Consider the following 6302-nt stretch of genomic DNA (forward strand, 5'->3'; position numbering starts at 1 on the left):
CACAGGCAAACGCTCAGTAAGAAGTGGCCACTATCTCCGATGTGGGGCACTAGTTCAGAGGCCTGCAGTTATCAACTTTTCTTTGCTGGGAGGTATAGAAAGGGGAAACTGGTATTAATGAGATCCCGCTATCTGTGGAAGGTATTCATACTTACATGATTTTCCTTTCATTTCCCAATTATCTGTGGAGGCTTTGAGATTTAAATGAGTAAACTGAGGCTCGGAGAGGGTAGGAGAGTGAGTCATGCCTCATGAGTGGCAGAGCAGATCATACAACCGGGCTATGGCAGATGCCCAGGGATGCCAAGTCTGGGACTGCTTCGTGGCCTGGAAATGTCAGAATGACACCAGTCTAAGCCAGGTGCAGTGGCTCACGTCTGTAATCCCAGGACTTGGGGAGGCCGAGGCGGGCAGATCACTTGAGGTCAGGAGTTCGAAACCAGCCTGGCCAATATGGTGAAACCCGTCTCTACTAAAAATTCAAAAATTAGCCAGTTGTGCGGTTGGGCGCCTATAGTCCCAGCTACTCAGGAGCCTGAGGCACAAGAATCGCTTGGACCGGGAAGGCGGAGGCTGCAGTGAGCTGAGATCAAACCATTGCACTCCAGCCTGGGCGTCAGAGCGAGACTTACCTCAAACAAAGAAACAAACAAAAGAATCACACCAGCCTAGAGCGAGCAGGACGACTAGAATCTCAGCAGCCACAGCACTGGGTGGATCATCACCCTGGAGAGGGGATCGTGAGGGCTTAGAGTCACACTGTCATCCAAGAAGGACTTGTCAGCCTCTGCAGAGGCTGCCTCCCACCTGCGGAACACGTACCAGCCTTCTCAGGTGTATGGTTTTATGCCTTGGCTTTTCCACTGTGTCCACATTTTCTCAGAAAATGCAAATTTCTTGAGAAGTGACCTCATTTCCCTCACCTGCAGCAAGACAAAGGAAGACAAAGGTAATTCTTGGCACTCAGATATCCACTAGTGCTGTGATTTTAAATTTTCTTTTCTTTATTTTTTTTTTGAGACGGAGTCTCGCTCTGTCGCCCAGGCTGGAGTGCAGTGGCGCGATCTCGGCTCACTGCAAGCTCCGCCTCCCAGGTTCACGCCATTCTCCTGCCTCAGCCTCTCCGTGTAGCTGGGACTACGGGCGCCCGCCACCACACCCGGCTAATTTTTTGTATTTTTAGTAGAGACGGGATTTCACCATGGTCTCGATCTCCTGACCTCGTGATCCGCCCGCCTCGGCCTCCCAAAGTGCTGGGATTACAAGCGTGAGCCACCGCACCTGGCTGATGATTTTAAATTTTCTATGTAACTTTGAAAAGTACTCTCCCATTCCACCAAGCAAAAACAAAACAAAACAAAAAGCCCCAGGGCAGGGGTGGAGGGATTGGGGCGTAAGGGGAACCTCCAATTCCATCCAGAGGAGGGCACTAGTCCATCTGCTCAGGCCCTCCCCACATTGAGGTGCTCCTAGGTCCCCAAGAAAATCTCTTGATCCACCCAAAGAATCCCAAACTACTGACCATTGGTTTCCAAGGTCCGTGAGTCATGACACTCATAGACTTTAACGTGCTTCTCATTCGAAAAACACAAAATCAAGAAAGCTGCTGGCTGAGCAGCTAGAGGCATAAGAAACCTTGGAATCCTAAACCATTAGGGTCTCTGGCTTTGTCAGCCTCTGTTGGGATCCGAGATAAGTGAAGTCAGGGGTAAAGAAAATAAATCAGCAGCTTCCCAGGGTGCTGGAAAGGCTATCAGGCAGAACTTCCTTCCATGTGGCTCCAGGGAGCAGAACTTGGGTAAAGCTTCAGAAAGGCCACTGTGGGCTTCACATGCAGCTGTTCCTAACCCCTGGGGCTGTCAGGAATTCTGTCTTGCTAAGGAAGGAAGGCCAGGCAGTGCAGGTGCAGGTAGGGGTTCTGGGGAGGTGGGTGCTGGGGGACTGTGCACCTAGGAAGATGTGGGGCCTTCAGGGTCACACCTCCCACCTCCAGAATTCTACAGACGAAGATGCTGTGATATATAACTAGGAAAAGTGAAGGTGGGGGGACAGCCACTTAAACAGAGCCAGGATGGTGAGCTCTAACCCAGGCGTTTTCCTCTCAACACCATCTGGGGCACGCTTTTAGAGCATCTCCCCTCTCCATTCACTGTACACCCTCCTTTCCACCCACTGGGAGGCTCCATCTTCCTCAGTTGACTCCCACACAGAGGCAGGAGAAGGAGAAGCCGCCTCTACCCTGAGGAGCTTGGGGGCAAACATCTGCTCCCTGCCATTGTTTCCCCTTATTTAGTGGGTGGGAGGGACCTGGCAGAGCTCTTCAGCCAAATCACACACCCAGGCGACAGTTTGGTGAACCCTCCTCCAGGGTAACTGGGGAAAGCTGAAAATGCCTGTTGGCCTGACAGGGGTTTTCAGTGTCACTCCCATGCTGTGTGGGTGGGGCAGAGAGGTGACATTCACCCTCCTTGGCAGCACTCCTTGTGTCCCTCATGTGTTCTCCGGCTGCAGAGCCCAGTGAGGCTATGCGGCGACGGATACAGTCACTTGTGCCTCTCCCTCCCTTCTGCCCCCCGCCGCCCGGTGCCACTTCTACCCACCCAGGCTTGCAGCAGAGCGCCTGGAGTCTTGGGTGTGGGCGGGGGTGTTTATCTCATCAGACAACTAATGTTTTGCCAGGGCTGGGCCGCGGGTTCACACATTCACCTGCTGACCTGCTTAGGAAACACAGGGCAGGGTTTTGTTCCAGTGCCTTCCTGGCAGCCGCACCCACTTAACGCCAAGTTCCGAATGCCAGGTCTGAGACAGAGGGGATCGCAGTGGAGACTGCACTCGCTTCAGCAGTTACCAGCTCTGGTAATATCTGTTGAGCAACTGCTCCTTGGCAGGGCTGGGGATGTGACCCATGAACAAATTGGCCGGGGCAGGTCCCTGCTCGGACCTGTGGTGCTTGCAGTCACCATCTGGGGAGGGACTGCAAACCCACACAGGCAGTAAGACAGACGGTGCACATGAAGAGAAGGCCCAGCTTCCAGGAACATGCACCACAGCGGGAGCAAAGTAAATGAGATTGGAGGGGGTCAGGAGGAAATGATATTGAAGCTCAGAGGAAGAGAATTTAACCAGGACTGGACTGTCTTCCGGGGGTGACCAGAGCAAAGGCACTAAGACGACAGGAGCCACTATGCTTCTGAAGAAGTCAGGCGGGTGCTGACTCACAGTTCTCATTCTGGTCTTTCTCATGACTTACCTGTGGCCTGACCCGCAGCCCTTCATTTCTTCCTGGACAACGTGGCTGTCCAGAGGAGAGGAGACTGGGTGTCCAAAGTTCTGCCAGACACTGCGTTGTTGTTATCGATTACAACGTGTTATTTCCAGCTTCTACCCTCTCCACGAGAAAAAGAGCCTTCTGGGAGAGGACACCTGCCCAGACATAGCCTGGACTCGGCAGGGGTTCCCACAAGCACATCCAGGCTCTGTCATTCCCTCCTTGTAGATGATCTGGCAAATGTGGAGTTTGACTCCTAATTCTGCTGCCTCAATCCTTGCCCCTCCCCTCACATTACCACTGTGGACGGTCGCATGTGCGCTTCCCCTGTTGAACTCAGACACGCATGCATGTCAAGGGGAATCATACATTTCTTCTAGAATTTTTTTTTTTTTTTTTGAGACAGAGTCTCGCTCTGTCGCCAGGCTGGAGTGCAGTGGCACAATCTCGGTTCACTGCAGCCTCCGCCTCCTGGGTTCAAGCAATTCTCTGCCTCAGCCTCCCGAGTAGCTGGGATTACAGGTGCCCACCACTGTGCCCGGCTAATTTTTGTATTTTTAGTAGAGACAGGGTTTCACCATCTTGGCCAGGCTGGTCTTGAACTCCTGACCTCGTGATCCACCCGCCTCAGCCTCCCAAAGTGCTGGGATTACAGGCATGAGCCACCGCACCTGGCCTAGAATTTCTTTTAACTGAATAATTTATCTTCCATTAGTATATGTGCTTCTCTCTTTGTTTGTTTTTCGTTTTTTGTTTTTTTGAGACAGAATCTCGCTCTGTCGCCTAGGCTGGAGTGCAGTGGCGCCATCTCGGCTCACTGCAAGCTCCGCCTCCCAGGTTTACACCATTCTCCTGCCTCAGCCTCCCGAGTAGCCGGGACTACAGGCACCCGCCACCACGCCCGGCTAATTTTTTGTATTTTTTTTAAGTAGAGACGGGGTTTCCCCGTGTTAGCCAGGATGGTCTCCATCTCCTGACCTGGTGATCCACCCGTCTCCGCCTCCCAAAGTGCTGGGATTACAGGCGTGAGCCACCGTGCCCGGCCCTCTCTTTGTTTTTATTTTATTTTTATTATTTTTTATTATTTTTATTTATTTATTTATTTTTGAGACAGACTTTCATTCTGTCGCCCAAGCTGGAGCGCAATGGCGCTATCTCAGCCCACTGCAACCTCTGCCTCCTGCATTCAAGCTATTCTCCTGCCTCAGCCTCCAGAGCAGCTGGGATTGATTACAGGCATGCACCTACCATGCCTGGCTAATTTTGCAGTTTTAGTAGAGATGGAGTTTCTCCATGTTGGTCAGGCTGGTCTCGAACTCCCAATCTCAGGTGATCTGCCCACCTCTGCCTCCCAGAGTGTTGGGGTTACAGGCGTGAGCCACCGTGCCTGGCCTCTCTCTTTGTTTTTAACTGCTTCATTGTTTTAGTTAGTCTGGATGTCATAATTTATTTACTTGTTTGTTTGTTTATGTTTTTAGAGTCAGGGTCTTGCTCTGTTGTCCAAGCTGGAGTGCAGTGGTGTGATCGTGGCTCACTGCAGCCTCGACCTCCCAGGCTCAAGAGATCCTCCTGCCTCAGCCTCCTAAGTGGCTGGGACTACAGGCATGCACCACCATGCCACCAAATTTTATGTTTTTGGTAGAGATGGGGCCTTGCTGCTTTGCCCAGGCTGGTCTCAAACCCTCAGCCTCAAGCTATTCTCCCACCTTGGCCTCCCAAAGTTGCAATTACAGTTCTTATCCACCAGGATGTGATGATTTATTTAATGATTTCCTTATTGATAGATATTTTGGGTCCCTCTTACCTTTTATTTATTTCTCTCTTTTTTGTGTGTGCTATTTTACCTTGGGTGACTTTTTAATAAGGTGAACTTAAGGTGGGTTGGAGTTCAGATTTTTTTTTTTTTTTTAGAAAACTTTCAACAGATAAAGATGAGGAACCCACCACTAATGATGTCGAATTTGTTTTTGTTTTGCTTATAATAAGTCCTGTTTGGGACCTTGGCCCTTTGCTACTATGGGCCAGCCCCCTCCTGCTAGGATGACCTTAGCCCCCCGGGACAGCCCTGCTTCCCCAGTCCCCACCCCCTGGTGCAGTGGGGATGAGACACCTCCCTCTGCTTCCTCTGAGCCCTCCTTCGACACTGATAGGCTGGGCTCACCCTTGCAGAGCTGGAATTTGCCAAGCTTGCCTCCCTGCCTCTGGGAATGAGTACTCCCCACCCCTCCCCCTTCATTGTCTCTGGAGCCTTTGGGACAAACAACTCTCTAGGACGGAGCTACCTCCTAAGGGAGGCCCCTCTGGCCTCTTCCCTGGCATCTGTGACCACCTGCGTCTGCCGCAGCTTCTCTGGTCCAGCCTGACCTGATGAGTCTATTTGTACTTCCTCACTGACTTCTTTGAACCTTGATTTCTGAGGAAGTTTCCAATCCCACCCCCAGCCAGAGTCCTTCCTGTTCTCTCCTGACGTTTCTCCCCAGCATAGGGCTTTTTGTTTTCCACCCCAACCCTCCCAGCAGGTTTGTCCCCCTTTGCCAGGAGCTCTCCAGCCCAGCAGCCTCTCCTCTTACTAATCTCTTTTCCAAACGCTGTCTTCTGTAGCCAGGTCTACCCAACACAAAGTGAAGAAGGCTGGCAATTATCTAATGAGTCCACACAATGTAGACAGCCAATTAAAATATCCTTGACACAACCAATCCCCTCCGCTTTGTTGAAAGCTGAACTCCAGTGAGGCCTGCCCCTGACAAAATCTGTCACACCATCTAGATGATTGGGGTGACAAGAACCGATGTTTATCTAACTAGCAAGTGAGAATTTCAGCTTTCTCTAGGTCTGGCTGCCATCTCTCCAAATAAAAGATTGTCCAATGTACCCACAAACAAATAAACAAAACAAAAGAGGAAACATCACAAAAACTACTTTCTTAGCGTCAGTGTCTAATTGTGAACTGAAATCCACCCTTAAAATAGGAATTTCTGCGGAAGATTCCATTTGTGCTGACTCGAATCCCAGCATTCTATCTGTAGGTGCACCC

Source organism: Symphalangus syndactylus, chromosome 18 (genome assembly GCF_028878055.3).
Source record: "Symphalangus syndactylus isolate Jambi chromosome 18, NHGRI_mSymSyn1-v2.1_pri, whole genome shotgun sequence".
Lineage (NCBI taxonomy): Eukaryota > Metazoa > Chordata > Mammalia > Primates > Hylobatidae > Symphalangus > Symphalangus syndactylus.